Genomic DNA, 20544 nt, shown 5'->3' with positions numbered 1-20544 from the left:
TCAATAATAATAATAACATCTGGCCGTCCAGTTAGCTAATTACATATTCACTGATTTGTGTGTGTGTTCTTCCTTGATCCTACTTTCTCTATCACACACCATACAATATGAATATCCCGCCTTTTCATCTTCCCCAAGTTCCCAGACCATTGATGACACTTGACCCCCCCCTCCCCTTGATTGATTGATTGAAAACTTTATTAACAGATTGCAGAATGGGTACAGTACAGTACGGCTCAATACACACAATTGTTAAGGGGATGCAGACCAGAGAAAGACTTTCGTCTTGTTTACATCAGGGTCCCCCATTTTCAATTCACCGGTGTTGTCGTCTCTCTTAATAATTCACGAATGTCAAAAAAAAACCGTTGGGTTGTTTTCATCATCTCGATTATCTTGTGAACTTGTTGTGCAATGTGTGTGTCTGAACGTTATTATGGCGCTGCTTTCTCTCTTCCCGCCCCCTTCTGTGCGGGAAGCAGGCAATATTGAGCGGCTGAAACGTGAATCACAGAAAGGGGATGGGCTCCCGAACTGAACCCGGGTTACTGTTGAGCCCTACAGGTTCCTGTTGTTGTCCAGCCCTCTTCTGTTGTTGAGACTCTCTCTCTCTCCAGACGGTGTGCATGATTCTCTGATTGTTGCATAACCCGCTTTGTTTACATTCTGAGCCATGTGATTTTTTCCCACCCAGGCTGTGCTCTCTCTGGAGCCTGTTCAAGCCAGTTATTATCACCAGGGATGATCACTTACACCCCCCCCCCCCCAGGAAGCAATCTAACGGATGACATAGAAAGCATTATAGGAGACATACATGGGGGGGGGGGGGGGGGGGGGGGGGAAATCATCATTATCGACTTGTCTTCATCTGGCGAAGCTGTTATTCTAATCCATCCTTTTATGTTTTGGATTTTCTTGGTTCTCTTTTCTTGCGTTACCATTCGCCAGGCGTACTATTGTGGTTGTTGTGGCATCCTGTGATATCCTATTGTCATGTGACACATTTACACTCATAAGAATTAACTCGTGAACACTTTCAACCAAAGTTAACTTAATAACGTAACCAGCTTAAATACAGTTGAAAATGTACACAATCAATTGGGTACTAGGCTAGCTCATATCCTGGTTCGGTTCTTGGACAGGATCTTGGTGTTGACATGCGTGACTTGATTCTTCTCACGGTATATCAACAGTGAAGACTAGTTCAAATGCAGTAGTTTGTTCGTGGTGACACTGGCTCAGCAGGTAGAGCAGTCATCTGGTAATCAGAAGGTTCCATGTTCGATTTCCGGTTTCCGCTCCTCCCGGGCCACATGTAGATGTGTCCTTAACACATTGGACGCCAACAACGTGGTAATTCGTTATTGCCCGCCATGCGTTGAACGCCAACAACGTGATAATTCGTTGTTGGGATCAATATTTAATTTTTTCGCCATGGCATTCATAATTCATCCAGCCTCCCTGCGGGACTGCAGCTGCACCCTGTCTGATATTGCAGCGGCTCAATACCGCCGCCTGGTGGATGATCGGGCGAGTTACACTACACGCCAAACCGGAAGTGGCGCTGGTGCATCGAGGAAATCCCTCCGGCAGTAATATCTTGTTACGTGGGTCCAGACAAACACTCGAGTGCATCGGATCGCTTTCGAAACGCAATAATCTATATGATTTCGGCGTTTATTGCGTCATACAAACGGGAAATGGATCTAGCAGATCGACGTCAAATAATTGGAATATTTTTCCTCCAGTCTCATCGGCGAACGGTAAGAGGAATATAACGTTATTTTCAGCCCGATTGTTTATTCATTTCACTGCAAACCATCTGCTCAACATATCAACCCATACTAAATAAAGCCGTTACTGACGAGCAAGGAATTATAAACGACCCCCCCCCCCCCCTTTCCTTCACGCATGATGAAGCATAATGTATACCGATCATATACATTTGAATTTTTTAATATAGCGTGTATAGGAAAGAAACGCCAATCGATAATCTATCATTATGCTTCAGGGCCTATAACTCGCGTTTTTGGAATTACAGCAGAAAAGCTTAAAAACATATATTCTCGACGGTATTAACACAACATTGTATGAATGAAAAAATATAACGTTCCCACATCCGGAACGATAGATACCCGATGTTGAATGGGCCATAGTAATGTCAATATAGCTATAATATTTAAAAAGTTATAGCCCTGCAAAGAAGGAAAACATCTCCATAGGCTTACAGCGGTGGCAGACTGGACCCAATGATGGGTACAATGCACGGCGCCCAATGTGTTAAGCAAGACACTTAACCAGGGCTGTACACTGCGACGAGATGATCACAAATTGCCCCTTAATTTGGCCCGTGAGAGTGGAAAATAATATTTGGGGGCAAGGTTGCGTGTAGTGATTTCAACCCTTCATTCGCATTTCACTCCTAAATGAATCCATACAAATTGGATAAAAAAATATAGTAAAACATTAGCCTACAACCAGGGCTGTACAGTGCGACATAATGTTGCGGTTGTAATTTCATTAGACAGACCAGCGCGGACATTTAATAACATGCAATTTAATTGACACAAGCAATGGGCTAACGTTAGCTGCTAACCAAGTTGTCCATTAGGACTATGCTAAGCTAACTAGCTAGCGTTAGCTGCTAACCCTGGAAAATGCTCAAAGCGCACTCCACAACACTAGTTCCATTCGTGAGGAAAGGGGGTGGGTTATATTGACAATGCTTGACAACAGAAGTTTAAACATAACTTCATATTTATTGGTTATTCGTTTCTGTATATCATCCAGTTTCCATCTCTGTGTGTTAAACTCTTCCTGTTTACATTCGAGTGTGACGTCATCACCTACGGCAGCTTAGACGATCAAAACGCGAACCTAGAACAAAACCCGAGGGGGGGGCGGGGGCTGGCTCTCTCGTTCGTTCTCGCCCCCTCTCTCTCGCTCTCTCTCTACATTCAATGATTTAAAGTAGCCAAACGTTACAGTATAAATACTAACTGGATAGTTGATGATATAAACATCAAATTTTTTGAAACATTAAAAAATTAAATGTTTAGAACATTGAAATATTCTAAAATCATTAAGTCTGCTATAAGCCATTATCCCTTTGTGTGTGATTATTATTTTCCCACAGTAGTGTATATATATATATATATATATATATATACACATACATATATGTGTGTGTGTGTGTGTTTGGCTAAAGTGGATAGAAAACACTACTGTGCAAAAAAAAGCACCCAAGAGTTTTTTATATAAATGGTCTTAGATGTAAATAATTTTTTTTATTAGTGTGTCAGTAGACTACCCTTACTACATTTTCATTCAATTATTTTTTAAAGCATCTTCATGGTTTAATAATGCAAACATATGTTGCAGGGACTTATTATAATCATCATATTGGCGTGACTGTATGCATCAAAGGGTTAAATCAAGCATTTTTAAGTGCTTTAGAGGAAATGTAAAAATATCGCGATATGTATCGTGATATGGCCAAAAAATATCGCGATATCATTTAGAGGCCATATCGCCCAGCCCTACTATAATGGTAAAATAGTTATTTAAAAATGTGCCCCTAGTGAATTGATTGATTTTTATATGAAAACCGATTTATGTATAATTTAGCTAGCTCGCCAACGTTACTGTGATTAAAGCAAACTTTAACACTTTGAGTGCCAACGATGAGATTTCTCGTCCTAACTCGCCATGCGTTGAGTGCCAATGATGAGATTTCTCGTTATTTAATCGTTATTTCTTTTATTAGCAATATCTATAAATTTTTCATCCATCCAGCCTGACGTTATCATTGGGAATGGCTCTGAGCTCGAAAAGGGCAAATACCGCCGCCTATCGTCTCCCGGATGGTAATGCACATCATTGGATTGGATTGAGTGGCCATGTGCATCAGAAAAAAACTCCGGTCCAGGGTTTCCCCATCTCTGGCAAGCAGTGTCTGTTACCACATTCACTGGGGAGGCTCGGAGCAGTTTTCGATTATGTGTTTCGGACTATAATGTTGGATCAATAAACGCGATCAATATTTGGAATGGCGATCAGGAATTGGATTAATCTTTTTGCAGAACATCTGATGTAAGGACTCTATTTTACCAGTATTGGGTTAATCTAATCGGATGTTTTTTTCATAGTGATCACAACGTGTGTGTGCGCGTGTATGACGTTAGCGCTGACCAGGTCATGGATAATATATTTTTCAGCCCGCTTCTCTAGCGTGCATAAGTACACATATACTATCGATAATCTAGCGTTTATTTGAAAACGATTAATAAATCAGCCGAAAAATTACAACGTGTTTCGTGTATTCCACTAAAGGGCTATTATCGCGGAATTTCTCTGAATTTACTAGAACTCTCCGAAACTACTCGTATTCAAAACGGTATAAAACGGAAATGTACCAATGAAAAAACAATCCGTTTCGTACATGTTGACTGCAAGCAAGTCATTGATAAGCGAGGGGCAGGGTTAGAAATTAACATTTTTTTTCAAGGGCTTTTTTTGCCCCCCTTAATTGATTTTCGGGGGCTTTTTTTTGTATTTCGGGGGCACTGAATTTTTATGATAAACGGTAGGGGTGGGACGGTTCACAAAATGGATGGTTTGGTTCATATCACGAATTTGGGGTCACGGTTTTCAGTTCGATATACGTTAATTTTTATTAAAAAAAAATTAACACTCAAATCTAAAAGTCAAGATAGACTGCGCTCACAAATTATAACACTGGGTGCTGAAATCCCGTCGAGTATAATAGAAAAAGAAAGCAATACGCTTGGACCAGCACTCACAGATTTTGGTATATTTAATGGCAGCCTGAAACAAACATGTTTCGGAACATAATCGTTCCGAAACATGTTTGTTTCAGGCTGCCATTAAATATACCAAAATCTGTGAGTGCTGGTCCAAGCGTATTGCTTTCTTTTTCTATAACACTCAAATCTAAACATGTTTCTCATTTATTAAAAATAAAATAAAAGGTTTACAGTGTTTACAGCCTTAAATAATGTTTGGCACACAAAGACCGAACTGACTGAAAAATATAGGCTACATTTGTCAAAGTATTAATTTAGTGCAAACAAACAATATGCTCAGCCAGCACTAGACTTTCCTTTCTTTAATTAATATAAACACACAAAAACAATGTCAACCATGTTTAAATTCCCTGCTTGTCAGTTCTTAATGGAAAGATTCGTTTTCTGCTTGAAATTATTATGTTTCTGTCTACATATATTTAGACTAACATTATTTAAATATTGAGTGCAACTGTGGTGGATTACGTAATTCGGTGAGTTGGAACTATCTATGGGTTGGCGCCGGGTCCCCACGGACATTTTAGCGTGTGGCACCGCCACCTTCAGCTCCGGTCACGTTAGGAGCAGTTCATAACGTCAACAAGCAGCGCGAAAGCGGCAATAGTCCCGGTTGGAGTTAGTAAAACACAGTTGTATGTTAGCCTTCTTGGATGTTGAATAAACGCCTATCATTGTCTTTAAACACCCCGCCTCTCAGACTCCCATTTCCTCCTCTGCTACAGTAGCTAGTAGCTACGGTGTTAGCTGTTGTTGTGAAGGGCTAGCTAGCTAACAGCTACAAACATTGTACAAACTGCTAACGCTATGGCAAGATGTGTGTAGGCCTATGTAATGTTAATGGCTATGTTTTTAAAGTCGTAATGAAGATTGATTTATATTGTGCGTGCCATTTTTACACAAACTGACTAGCACCTGGCTGCTGCTGCTGCTGCAGCCAGTGCAGAACACCGGCTCCGCCAAATGATTTTTTTTTATTTGCGCGTCATCTGAACCGTATACGATACACAGACGCTCCATTACCGGATAAATATATATATATAATTAGTAAACTGTCGGGGGCATTAAGTGCCCCCCTTAACTGATTTTCGAGGGCATTTTATCCATTTTCAAGGGCATTATGCCCCAAGCCCCCGTTAATTTCGAACCCTGGCGAGGGGTGTTCGGCGTTGCCTCCGGCTTGGCTGGTCATTCATACTAATACAATTGCCAGTATTAGGTGGTGGGAAAGCCGGTGGGTGGGGATCGGACGTTGTGGACAGCGACTCCTACAGGTTGGTTGGTTGGTGCGCCTGTACAGCAGAATCGGGAAGTATCGGGGGCAGCGTGAGTAGGGCTGGGCGATATGGAAAAAAATCATATCGCGATAACGATATGATAATTTTATTTTATTTCTCGATATCGATAATTATCGAATTGTTATAAGTATAAAAAAAAAAAAAAAAAAAAACATTTTTTTTTTTACAACGGATGTATGTTTATTTTGCAGCAATTCTTTGTCATTGCCGCCATCTTTAGTGTTACATCCCCTCACACTCCAGTTCTCAGGCTGCAGCTGTTTTAAAAGCTAAAGTAAACCGGCTTCTCTGCTGGCTGTGGCTCCAGAGGAGTTGAACAGTTCTGGCTCTGCTAGTTTATTTTCGATCTTTTGGCGCTTTTTTGGTGGACAAACCACCGCACATGTGCATTGTGACTCGTGACTGGAGTCTAGTTCTGCTAGCACACATAGCCTACTGTGTACAGACGGTTTCAAAATGTATTTTAAATTAGAAAGCAAACAAAATAAATGGACAAGAGAAAAAGAAATCTGAATTTGGTCAGTATTGTCATTTGGACAAGCAAAGCCATTACTTTACGTTGCAGGCAAGAAAGACAAGTCTGTCCACTGTCTCTGGTTTTAAAACTGCCCTGTTGCAGGTAAAAAAAAAAAAAAAAAAAAAAAAAATTTTAAATTTCGATATTCGATATCGATTATTAAAATATATCGCGATATTTATCGTTATCGTTATATCGCCCAGCCCTAAGCGTGAGCCTCCCACGCGTTACTCCTCGCCACTGAGAGATCGCGCTGTACAGGTGAAAAGATGCGACGGCTACCTCCTCGTGTACCGGAGGGGACACGTGATGCAAGGCTTCGTCCACATTGCACATTGTCCACGAGACAGGGGAGGGAAGAATTGGATAATACGAAATTGGGATGGGAGAAAAATAGAAAATGGGGAGAAAAAAGTAGATCAAAAAAGAAAAAATTTAATCTATTCCACGTCCGCATCGCGATGCATCTTAGAATCGAGAAATGTCCACACCCCTAGAGAATATGATGGTATATATCAAGGATCCATGCCGAGGTGCAGATCTTTGGTATAGTGTTGTCCACAGGGACCGAAACTAAAGCCCGCCGCCCGCCAGGGGCGGTCTGTTTTTACCTTTGGCGCATGACACTTAGAGGGCTGCCCGCCGTGTGGCGTGTAGACGTGTAGTTCATAACGATCATAGATATCTATGATAACGATACTCGTGTGCGAGTACAGATTATAGCCGCTCGTCTTTTTTTTCTCCGCCGCGAGATCGTTAAAAAACTACAAGTCCCACATCGCACTCAAGTCAACGGTCCAATCACAGTAGAGTGACGTGACTGGTTTCATGAGAAAAAAAGCAAATGACCAATCGGAAGCTATCATTTGGCTTGTTTACTTCCATCTGCTCTAGTCTATATCGGACCTCCAAGAGCTAACGTTACTGTTTAAACAATGACCCAGTCAACTATTCACTTTTAGTTTAATACATGACGAGGCATTGTCTAACGGTATCTAGCTGGCTAGCTACTGATAGCTGCTGATATCAACAAATGCTCCAGCAATAGTCTACTCGAGTGCATAATACCTCCGTTCCCTCGTTAGCTAGCTTAGCTAGCTCACGTTGATCCATCTGTCCCAGTAAACTAAATTGTCTTAACGTTATCTACCGGGCTAGCAGTAGCTACAGATAGCTCCTGATATCAATGTCTTATAACATTGATTGAATGCGTATTCTAGCTGAGGGCATGTTGAATGTGATTTGACAAAAGAACGGTAACGTTATAAATAGGTCCAGCTGCATCGCCGGAGAATCCTTGCATGCTGAATGTAGGGTCTAGCTGAATATAGGGTCTAGCTGCAGGGCCGGAGAATCCTTGCTGGAGCTGGAGGCTACTCAAGTATACACACAGACAGTGGAGCTGTTTGCAGATAGCAAGCATTTTGACTTATTGCGTGGTGGCGATGTCTTGCAGATAATACAACTACAAGTATGATTATATAATATATATTTTATTTAAAAACATTTTTTTATATAAAATATATATATATTTTTTTTTAATCAAAAAAATGTTGGCAGGTAAGAAATATGCTTGGCGGGTAGACTCTTTCCATCTACCCGCCACTGGCCGGTGAGTCAAAAAGTTAATTTCGCTCCCTGGTTGTCCAACACACAGTGAGCACCAGACACGGTACGCAGGCCTCGCCCATTAGGCCAAAGCCCATTAGGCTGAAGCCCACAGCTGTTTTGTTGCTCTGTAGAATAGCAGAGATAAGTGTTTCTGTGACGTGGGGAAGTCACTGGTCGCCTGACAGGCAGCCGGTCAGACATGTACTGTGATGTATCTACTACAGTACACCCGTCAGGTGTACAATCACATCGCTGTGATTAGAATTGGGAGAACATTCTAATGATGATGTCACACCGGCTACTGGCCATTGAAAGCGATAGAGTAGAATTCCAAGATAGGATTCCTATCCTTTTCTAAAATGGGGAGTCAATTTGAGCCCCTCCAGGACCCACTAGGCGGTGTGAGTATAGTCTTCTCATGGGGACCCAGACTCGGTGAACCGCATTAATACTCTTTCACGTTGAGACTCACTAACAACAGGCCTTTGACCTATTGTGGCCCTCGACCCATATATTGAGAAACACTAATGTAAACAAATGGCTGTTAAGAATGGTTTATCTATTGTTTTCTTTTCTTCTGGTGCACAACAGAAGGTCCCTAAAAAAAACTGAAGGCTTTGGCTTGTAGAGAGAGAGGGAGAATCTCTGAGGATTTCAGTTTTAAATGCTTCCTCTGAACAAGTTTCACAAATAGGGTTTGTGTCACAGGAGGACCTGTGGCCTCAGTCAAGTGGAGATGTTGAACTATATGGGATTTGCTGTTTCACCTACTTTGAGTCAGTGTCATGCTGTTGGGAAGGTGTATGTGTGTCATATTGTGAGGAAAAGATGTACACATAATGTGATCTCAGGAAAATTATCACCATGTGACCCACTCACTCCTGTAACCACATGACTTCCCAGGGCTGTGCAGTGCCACACATATGGAAACTATTCAACTACTATTCAAAGATCCCTCGGCCTCCGCCACATGTTTTTGTTTTTACTTAATGGCGAATGTGAGATAATCAAACAAGCAAGATAGCCGGCTGCCGTCATTGCTAACGGCTATCGTTAGATATTTGGGAGTCAGACTGTAAATTGGAGTTAGGCTGTGACGTTATTTCCGGGAACAAAAAGGTTAATTCCTAAAGTTACATCACTAACGCTTGAAATTTGTGAGCTTAGTGAAACACAGCTTAGTGTAACATCTCCAGTCTCTCTTCATCTTTATCTTCTGTTGTACTGTAGCGACGGAGCCTCTCCCATCTGTTATGCTAACGAGCCGTACCAAGCATGCTGTTCAGTGGTGTAACAGTTAATAGGGTCCCCGCTCGATACACTACACAGTGTAGGTGCTGGTAAAAACAAGGGAAATATGTATTTTATAAAGACAAAACAACTGACGCATTAACTATTACATTTCTTATAATTTAATAACTATTAGAAAATCGATGCCCATGCCTACATAATGAGTCGTAAATCAAAGTGAAGAAACGAGCCAAACGAAGTGTAACATATTGACCTCTTGTATACAGTTATGTCTAGGGATGCACCGATATGAAAATTTGCCACCGATACCGATTGTTCAACTAACACAATCGGCCGATACCGATACTGATATTTGTGGCAAAAAAAATTGAATATTTAAAAAAAAAAAGATTTGGTAATATTTTTTTTTGGTAATATATATATATTTTTTATGAAACTACTGTATATTTGTGTTACAAATTGTGCTCACCGATATGAACATAGGCCTCTTTACTTACTTAAAAAAAGGAAACATCAAGAAATAGCACTATCTCTCTCCCAGTATGTTCTGCAGGGCTGCAGCTAGATACTAGTTCTCCCAGTATGGTCTACCGGCTGGGCTGCAGCTGGATACTAATTGTCTCAACCAGAGCTCTCAACCAATGAAATTTTGATTGACAGTCGATTCTGCCAATTACGTCACACACCGCTTGCACCCGCCTCTGCTGTTACCACCAATCGGCAAGCGCGTATACATTTTTTACTTCCGCTTTTGTCCGCCATTGATTTTGACGAGAGGTATTCTACAACGGCCGACGTTTAGCGTTTAGCTCCGCAGGATGACTTAAACGAGGCATAATGATTTTACTGCAACGAATGTTATAATAAAACAAAGCCTTTCTTTTTTTTTATCCACTTTTTCTTCCATTTTCTATATTTTCTCCCATCCCAATTTTGTATCATCCAATTCAACCCTCCCCTGTCACGAACGCTGTTTCTTGCCTCCCACAAGCCGGCTGGAATGTGGACTAAGTCATACATAGCACAAGTCCCCTCCGGTACTTGAGGTAACAGCAGTCGCATCTTTTCACCTGCGCAGCTCGATCTCTCAGTGGCGAGGAGTAACGCGTGGGAGGCTCACGCTGCCCCCGACACTTCCTGATTCTACTGCGCAGGCGCACCAACCGACCTGTAGGAGTCGCTGTCCACAACGCCCGATCCCCACCCATCAGTTTTCCCACCCCCCAATGTGTATTAGTATGAACGACCAGCTAAACTGAAAGCAATGTGGAGCGCTGGGCTCGAACAGGCGAGCCCAGCGTCTCCGTATTCGTGGCGAGCGCCTTGCCCACTACGCCGCGTAGCCGCCAAAACAAAGCCTTTCTATACATGTGTCTGATTGAAAACTTGCAGAATGGGTAAAACTCAGGGCTCTATGAGCAACGGAAGGAACTGAGCTAGTATGAACGCATAATGCTTGCTACATTCGGGTAAATAATATGCTGATGTTATTGAACGTGTAACACTAACTATATAACGTTAATGCCACAAAACGAATGCCTTGTTAATCATAAGTAGTAACTTTGATGCAGTAGCTTGTGTGTGTGTGGGGGACTGGGGACGGCGTTGTGCAGGTCGCGAGTGAACTTTTTTTTGTCTTTTGATGCGACACAAATTGATGGATATTTATCGGCTACTGCCATCGGCACATTCGAGCTTATCGGCCGATAGGCCGATTGCAGTCAACAAGGCACTTATCGGCCGATACCAATACCCGACCGATACATCGGTGCACCCCTAGTTATGTCCCTGCAGTCTACATGATGGGTACATATAGAAAACATGTTTCTTGTTCAGGTTTGATTTTCTGTGTCCTGTCTGCATCACTCGGGTCCTTTGTCAGTCAGACACCTGTTTGAGTGATGAACTGCAGTACTTGTGGTTGTTTTTAGATATTCTAGAGACGTTTTATACTTTTAGGCCAATAGCTTTCTGGCCTGTGCTACAAAACTATGTCTGTAGCACCAATGCTATGTGCAAAAAAAGTTAACATACAAAGCTGCTTTTATTTTCTTTGGTGCTCTTATACCAGTAGGCCTGGAACATTGGCTTTTTTTTTTGTCATATGGCCAGTATAAATTGGTGACATTGAGATTAGTCAACTTTGTCCTGGAGATCTGTGTATATGTGTGTACATGTGCAGATGTGCTACTACCAACTATTCAACATTGAATCTCCCACTTCCTCATATACTGCCATTCTGTCTTTGAAGGGGAACACCAGCCACAAATTCACGTAATATTTTTTTCCGTCCTGGCAGCGGAAGACAGTAATGAACTCATTCTAATACGAGTGGTTCCCGGCCGGGGAACGAGAATAAAATGTCACTTTGTTGGCGTTCCCTCTTCAAAGTGGATTTACATGATTGAGATCTTCAATTATTCAGGCAAATTATGCTTTTACCAACGCGTTCGTGTTTCCGGGTTCCCGTTTTGCGCTCTGATTGGCCACTGACCTACGCTGGTACGCCCCCCTCGCTATGAGCGTGTGTCTGTGCGCTATTGTTTATTATTATCCGGCCACAGTGTGGGTTCCCTGGTCGCTTGTTGTTAGTTAGACTTACCGGACAATTCAGTACAGCAGGCTATACGGTCTTCTTCAGTTGAGTTACACTTTGAAACATTTATAGCGAGTCTTGCTCTAGAGATGCATCATCACAACAACACGGGCGGCTCTACAACAACAATGGCTTATTTATCTATCTCCGATAGAGCTGCTGGTCGCAGAGACGCGAGTTGAACGAACACATCGGGAGGAGAATGAATGAATGAATGAATGAAACTTTATTTAACAGATTGCAGAATGGGTACAATACAGTACGGCTCAATACACACAATTGTTAAGGGGATGCAGACCAGAGAAAGACGTTTGTCTTGTTTACATCAGGGTCCCCCATTTTCAATTCAGTGAATTGTGACCAGGAGAATAGACCAGATGCGCATCATCCTATAATAACCTCATGTCCCCAAAGGCGATTAAATGAAAATCTACTTCATTCATAAAACACGACAGGCCTGTGTGTGACTATAGTACTTGTTGTCAGCGATGGGATTGTCTTCTTTATGGATAAATAAGCCATTGTTGTTGTGATGATGCATCTCTAGAGCAAGACTCGCTATAAATGTTTCAAAGTGTAACTCAACTGAAGAAGACCGTATAGCCTGCTGTACTGAATTGTCCGGTAAGTCTAACTAACAACAAGGCTATATTGCTCCATTCAGTGTTTATTATAATAACCTATTTGAGCTCATCATCACCGACCAGGGAACCCACACTGTGGCCGGATAATAATAAACAATAGCGCACAGACACACGCTCATAGCGAGGGGGGGCATACCAGCGTAGGTCAGTGGCCAATCAGAGTGCAAAACGGGAACCCGGAAACACGAACGCGTTGGTAAAAGCATACACGCCACCAGGAAGAATAACATAGGATTGGCTAATAGCTGAAATACAAGCCCATAGGTCTTGGCATGGAAACACATGACTCATTCATACGATACTGAACTTTAGTAGCCTGTTTTCTAACGTATTGAAACGTACAGAATGGAAAGCCTAAAATGTTGGTAATCTTTCAGTGGGATCTCGTGCTTTCTTCTGGATTATAAGCATTTTAATGAGAGAATAATTTAGGAAAAATCGAATGACATGCAAACGTTCCTGAAAATATGCCTATAATCTCTCACCTAATATGGTTTCTTTCAACAGATAAAGGTTTGAAGTAGCTAACGGGTCACAAATTACCGGTAGAACCATCAAGACTGATATTGGTTAGTGATGCACCAATGTGAAAATTGTGGCAGATACCGATAACCGATATTAATATTGCTGTTCTGGCCGATACCGATATTTATCGATGTCGATATCTCTGTATAGAAAAAACTTTTTTATGATAATCAAATAAAGAGCTATTTTCCAAAACGCATTTTTATTTTATTTTATTTATTTATTTTTTACTTTTGTAACTTATTTTCAGAAATTACTGATATTTTTAAACTATTTAAGGTCAAAACATGTAAAAAGACACACACAAAAAAAGTTTTTTTTTTATATATCGCCCCATATCGGCCCTATCTTGATATCGGACCGATACCGATGTGTAAAAAAACTGCCATATCGGCCGATATTATATCAGCGACCGATATATCGTGCATCACTAATATGTAAGGGATAATGTATGCCTACGAGGTCATTGTCGCGGTGTTTTAAACGTAGTGAAGGTCAATTATTTTGCGACAATGACCGAGTAGGCTATACATTATCCCGCTTATTACATGGCTAACTTACTAACAATATACCTAATTCATTTGACAAATCGCAGTTGTTCTGTGGCTCTGTCAGCCCAAATAAAGTGATTATTATTATCGCGGGCAGCCTCTGGCTCCGCTGTCAGTGCAGCGCTATACATTATCCCGCTTATTACATGGCTAACTTACTAACAATATACCTAATTCATTTGACAAATCGCAGTTGTTCTGTGGCTCTGTCAGCCCAAATAAAGTGATTATTATTATCGCGGGCAGCCTCTGTGTTCTGGCTCCACTGTGTTCTGGCTGCTCGTCGCTCCGCCCCCTGTCATCGCCGGCACGGCAGTGTCTAATTGCACTGAAACAGTGTGTCAGTGGGCTTGATTGCGAACAGCTGCGCTCTGCGGTCATTATTGAAAAATCTGCGGTCATTATTGAAAAATAATGACCGCAGTCGGGGGGCTGTTGACCAATCACAAGCAAGCATTTCGGCGAATGTGAAAACGCCATGTAATAATGGTTTATAAAAATGCCAGATTGCTGCTTCACAGTCCAAGCCTATATAACCTACGCAGAACATGGATTTTATTTTTTCTACCCCAGGAGATTATGTAATGGCTTTTTGTCAGAGCCTATTATATTGTAACCTTGATTCAAGATGTTGGCTTACAGCTAGAAAAATATTTCCTGTAGCTATAATTGCCCGGTCCTAGCCTGCTCTGAGCACAATGGTAGCAGAGAAGACTGCCTAGGGGCTGAGGAGAGTGGAGACTGCCTTCTGCCTTTTTATTACTCCTTAAGTCCATTACGGTCATTTTTAACACACAAGTTAGGCTGAAGAACACAACAAACGGGTGTTTCGAGTCTCAATACATAAAGATAATCAATACAAAAAGAGAATCAATAAAAACACAAACACATTTGAGTTAGACATTTGTGTAATGTGTGCACACTATATAGTCATTTGTTTCTAATTATTTTCTGGTTTAAGCGATCCTTAAAAAGCCTCCCAGAAACGACTACACCTTCAATGCAAAAATCGACCCAAATTACACTTTTTTAAAACAGTTTCCGAATTAAAACCATTCATTATTTGACACCTCTCCTGTCGGTTTTGGTCTTTATCTTGTATTAATCGCTCATTGTTATCGTTGGACCGGTTGACCGTCACATCCCCCCGTGGGCAGCGGCTCAGTGCTGGAGAGGAATGGCGTCGGTGTTCAAACAACAGCTCAGTGGTAAATCAGTCACACTGAGAGGGATGTGTAATTGTTCCTGGCTGCAGCTGTGCCCGTCAGAGAGGCAGGACTCGGGCTGACGCACAGCAGAGAGGGGGGGGCGGGGAGGGCAGGGCAGAGGAACTGTAATGAGCTGACTGGTGTAATAGCCTATTGCTGTTTTGTCTTGTACCACTTTATATGGTAAACTATAGGACTATTTATAGTTGGATCATGGATGACTGACGGCTGGCTGACTTCTACCTCTGTAGACGTTTGTGTGGGAATAGCCTGAGTGTCGTGGTACGTCTGGGGTGTGGTGAACCAAAATCACTACGCCGATCATGATGTAGAGTTCATGTCGGTATGGAGACCTGTTCAGCAACATGAGCCCCTTTTGGACCACAGGAACTTCCCCCAGGGGACATTTTGAGTTTTTTTCACCTCAGGGACCAGGGTCTAAGCAGATAATCTGGGACATTATTTTATCCCCCAAAGCGTCCCTGCTCTGGGGGTAGGACTTTTCCGAAGTGCAGGAACTGTGTGTGTGTGTGTGGGGGGGGGGGGGGGCTCACAGCGCTGAACATTCTGAATGGTTGAGTAGTACTCAGCATTTCGTTTCACTCAGCATTTTCAGAAATCTGCAGCACCTATTATACATTAAAAACATCCCCTCCAGTGAATCTTTTAGTTACATTAATATTGTGCTGTACTTGGTACTACGATTGTAGGTTTTAAAGTATTTGGCCCAATACCCCCCCCCCCCCCCCCCCACACCCTGGCCCTAGACCTCCGTTTGCACGTGGCCGGGTGTAGAGTAGGCTGTTCCGATTCTTTTGTGGATCAAGGGGTAGTGATCATGTATTGTAGACCTTCAACTGGCCCTCCAAGCAGAGTGTTTTTAGATGCTGACTCCAAATGGATTGTTTTCAGATGCTGTCAGACTCCAAACAGAGGGGTAGAAGGGAGAAGGTAAATTACTTAGGTTTCGGTTTCCCTTTGAGGAAGTACCCTGAATTGCGCGTCGCTCACACCGTTCCAAAGATGATTACAACTATTTCCACTGCTCCAAATCAAGCCCTAGCCCTATTTTCTGAAAATCCAATCCTAAAAATACATACCTAAGTAAATGGGAGATTGCTCCACTTCTACAATGTCCATTTGCATGTTCTTGGTATCTAGGGACATCTATGGATCTCAGGCAATGTATTCCCAGTGTCAGAAATATTGTGTCTGTTACTAGGCTTGAGTAAATTGTAATGAACCAAAGGAGAATATCAATTCTATATATTTTTTTCATCTTTGACGGTGAATAACACCATGCAAAAAATTACCAGGCATGAAAAACTGCCACTGAGCTCGTTCAGCACCTTCTTGAGATCTGACACATGTACAAATCTAAGCAAATGAATAAAGGGAAGATGATTAAACAGAAGGTTTTGTAGATACAGTACTGAATTCTGCCATCCGGACACATACGGCCTATAAATTACCTTATTATAGCCAAGTCGCACATCTATGGATCGAGCCAAATCTCCTCTTTCCAATGGCAGAGTTCAATCTGGATTTGAAAAAAAAATTATATTTATAAATCATATCCGGCATTCGGTTTTCGGCCAACTGTTTCCTGTATTCGGTTTCGGCCAAGAATTTCCCATTCGGTGCATCCCTATATAATACCTAATAAAACAAGTAGTCATTATAATAATAGAAGCCTACTTTGCTGGAACGATTCATTTTGCACATATACAGTGTGTGTGCGCTGAGCCTCACTAAGCCGTTTCTCCATGCATTAGTTCCATTTATTTAGTTCTAGCCATATGACTATAAACCAACAATAAATAATATCATAGAGAAGAAGACAGTATATGGCATGTTAATACAGTATATTCCACTATACAGTAGCTATATCCGCAGCGATCAGTTTAGTTGTTTCTATTTAGTTTGCAGTGTGTAATGCTCACAATGCCTCATTGAGTCAGGAATATAAATGCAAAACGTAATTGTTCTTAATAATACAAATATTGTCGTATTTATTATCATTATAATTATTTAATTCCACGGATGTCTGTAGTATCGGCAATCCCCAATGACTTGTCCCAGAGAAAGCTGTTGAAAACAGGGCGCACACCGGTCTGTCCAACTTACGACTGCCTTTTCGCGTTCGTAAATCCTACAACGAATTTACAATACAAAGCCGTTCGAGAATGCCGAATAAGTAGGTCAATCGAGTTAGAACATCCACCAGCCTCCAAGAGTCGCTCAATCTTTCTCCTTTTTATGATTTGCAACCTCCTTGAAATCCTCCACTTGTCCTCTGGTGCCTCGCCTGCTGCGTCTATGCCTTCTACAACGCTGTTCGGTTTCCGGGTTCCTCTGATTGGCCACTAAGCTCACGTGACCCTACGCTAGCACGCCCCCCTTATAGCCGCCAGTTCGCGCGACAAGCCCCTTCAATGACAGAGCAGAGCTCCCATATTTGCGAATGCATAAACTATATCTTAAATTATGGCTATGTGTCTAATATGGCCGTAGCTTATCAATGACTTGTTTTGTTTACATCAGGGTGAACGCTGTTGCATTTGCAAATATGAGAGCCAGCAATACGCAGCTATGTTGTTTCTTTACACATATGTTGGATTATGTAATTGGTTTCTTATGACAAACCAATAAAAAAAACGCTACTTTACATCAGGGTGAACGCTAGGGGTGCACCGATGTATCGGTCGGGTATCGGTATCGGCCGATAAGTGCCTTGTTGACCAGTGGCGGACTCAGGCTGTTTGAAGGGCAGGGGCGAAAATAAAAAAAGGGCACCTACTGCACAACATGGGACCCCATCAGTAAGCAAAAAGCTATGATGCGTCATGTATGATGAAATAGTCTTCATCCTTGATTAAGATTAACATTAGAATAACATAGATAGACAATCCAGATTAATAGTATAACCACACCTCTATGATAAAAACACACAGGGAACAATACACCTTTAACATTTTTATTTCATAAAACAGTTTAACAGTTAAAGTTAATTCGAGTGCCGTTGAGCTTCTTCCTTTCTCTCTCATGTCCTCTCCTCCTGTACTCCCCCTCTCCTCTCATTCTCTCCTCCTGTCCTCTCCTCCCCTTCTCTTCTCCTATACTCCCCTACTCTCCTCCTGTACTCCCCTTCTCTCCTCCTGTACTCTCCTTCTCTCCTCCTGTCCACTCCTTCTCTCCTCCTGTCCTTTACTCTCCTTCTCTCATCCTGTCCTCTCCTCCTGTCCTCTCCTTCTCTTTCTCTCCCTCCCCCTCCCTATCTTCCCCATTCTCTCCATTAAACTTACTATATTGTACCACCTGACTCCTCCCTCCTGCCATCCTCTGTCCTCTCCTCTATCACCTCTAATGAAAATATGTTGGTTATTTTCATGGACAGATTTGTATGTGCTGGCTCTCCATTGCTGCAATGGAAGGGAGATGGTGGGTGGGGGAGTCATAGCAGAATTCGTCTTTTGGTCCTCTGTTTATATATGTCAATGACCTCATTATGATCAATTGGGATATCCCTCTCAATTGAAAGCAGCATAAGATCAGAGAGCCTTTTTCCCCCACATCGATTTCTGAGCTGGGTTTTGATCAGCTTCAGTTTAGAGAATGATCGCTCTACTGAAGCAGTTGTCACTGGTATTGTAGCATATGTTTTGAGGAGCATGGTTATATTTGGGAAAACAGATTCCACACCATTGACTTTAAGGCACTTAAGCGCAGCTTTGACATTGTTGGAGGGGAGAGCATATGAATAGTGGAATACCTTGAGTTCGGTGACAACATTCCCTTCCTCTACATCATAAAACTGGCACACATCTCTGACAGATACAGCAGCTGTGTCGTTTGTCATGCCCTTCCAGTGACTTGAGATGGTAAGGCAGTGAAGACCTGATAGGATTGACCCAGTAGGCGTGTCATCCTTCCCTTTGAATCTTCGGTGTAGCTCATGGGAGAGTATGTGAAGAAAGGTAAAGAACACCTTTCCCCGGTAGTGCTCCTCCAAGTCTTGGACTTGGTAGTCCTCCGTAGCAGATTGAGAGCTATACCTGTACCTTTGAGGTACCTTCCTGCGTCTTGTTTGTCCAGGTATTTCTTCTGGCACCTCAATGCCTGCTGCCTCTGCTTGCCCTTTTGCTTTTGAGAAAAGGACCTTGAACTCCTCATCCTTCCTCATTGCTTTCACTCTTTGTATGACTCCCTCCACAATGGTGTATGATGCTGACAAGTCAAGGTATTTTCTCTGAAGTTAAGCAGATGCGATGGCAGTCTCATTGAAGACAGGTGTGGCAATCTCCATGCATAGCATAAATTCAAAATCTATGCTACGCAAGAGCATCCGAGCATCACCTGCTGCAGAGTCTGGTGGATCACTATCAGCCATGTTCTGAAGCAGCTTCACCACAGCAGAAAGGACCTTCTTCAGGGATCTCAGAGCATCTTCTCTACACACCCAGACAGCCTTTTCAGTTCACAGAGTCTTTGGCCAGGGTACATGGTCTGTTGCATTTTCACAAACGCAGCTTGGCGTTTTGGAGATCTGGATATGAAAGTGTACAGATTTTCAACTAAATTGAAAAACCGAACAAAATGCTGGCTTGATTTGGCACTCTCCACCAAGACCAGGTTGAGACAGTGGGCATGGCAGTGCACATATAAAGCTTTCTCATTGTGGCTCTGAATTCGCGACTGCAGACCGTTGTAGCTTCCGCTCATATTTGCGCCTCCATCGTAGCCTTGGCCCCTGATGTCTTCCACTTTTAATCCATTCTCCTCAAGGACTGTCATCACAACATTCTCCAATTATTTTGCTGTTGTTCCACTCACATCACAAACTTGTAAAAATATCTCCTTGATTTCCATCTGATGGACAAAGCGAACAACAAAGGACACTTGTTCGACATGAGAAACATCAGTTGTCTCATCCAAGAGAATGGAGAATGTTTTGGAATCTTCCATTTCTTTGAGAATTACTCTTCTGACATAGGTGGCAAGGGCACTGATTGTGTCATTCTGTGTCTTGTAGGACAACAGTGATGTCTGTGATTTTTTTCTGTTGAGACTAGATGTGATTGATTTGATCAAGGTGCATTTTGATGGTGGAGTCATATTTTGCAAGTAGCTGTACAAGTTCAAGGAAATTCCCTTTGTTCAAAGATGTACTGTACCACTTTCATCATGACCCCTGAACGCCCCATCTTGCCGTGCAAGATACAATGTGATGTCTACCAGTCTTGTCATTAGCTCCCTGTTTCTTTGTCGTTCCTGTTCTCTTTTGGCTTGGCCTTCTACGTCTGCCCTCCTGAAAGCCTCTTCCAGTGGTCTCTGTTTGAAGTTGCTCCATCTTACCATGCCGTGGGGCACATGGTCAAGTTTAGACCATTGGAAGGGCACCAATGGGCATGTCCTCTCATTTTCAACACTCAAAAAGGGCATTTTAGCACGATGTTTTTAACTGTGGGGGCACATGGTCACGTTTAACCATTAGAGGGGCACCAATAGGGCACGTCCTCT

The 20544-nt window shown here is 42.3% G+C and overlaps 1 protein-coding gene across 1 annotated transcript in view; it reads left to right on the top strand.

Moving 5' to 3' along the window:
* The window catches only part of stag1a (STAG1 cohesin complex component a), a 143438-nt gene that overhangs the window by 695 nt on the left and 122199 nt on the right, over window positions 1-20544 (top strand). The gene's annotated exons all lie outside the window — the stretch shown is intronic.

Source organism: Notolepis coatsorum, assembly GCF_963971535.1.
Source record: "Notolepis coatsorum genome assembly, chromosome: 2".
Lineage (NCBI taxonomy): Eukaryota > Metazoa > Chordata > Actinopteri > Aulopiformes > Paralepididae > Notolepis > Notolepis coatsorum.
This window is presented reverse-complemented; position numbering and strand designations above follow the sequence as displayed.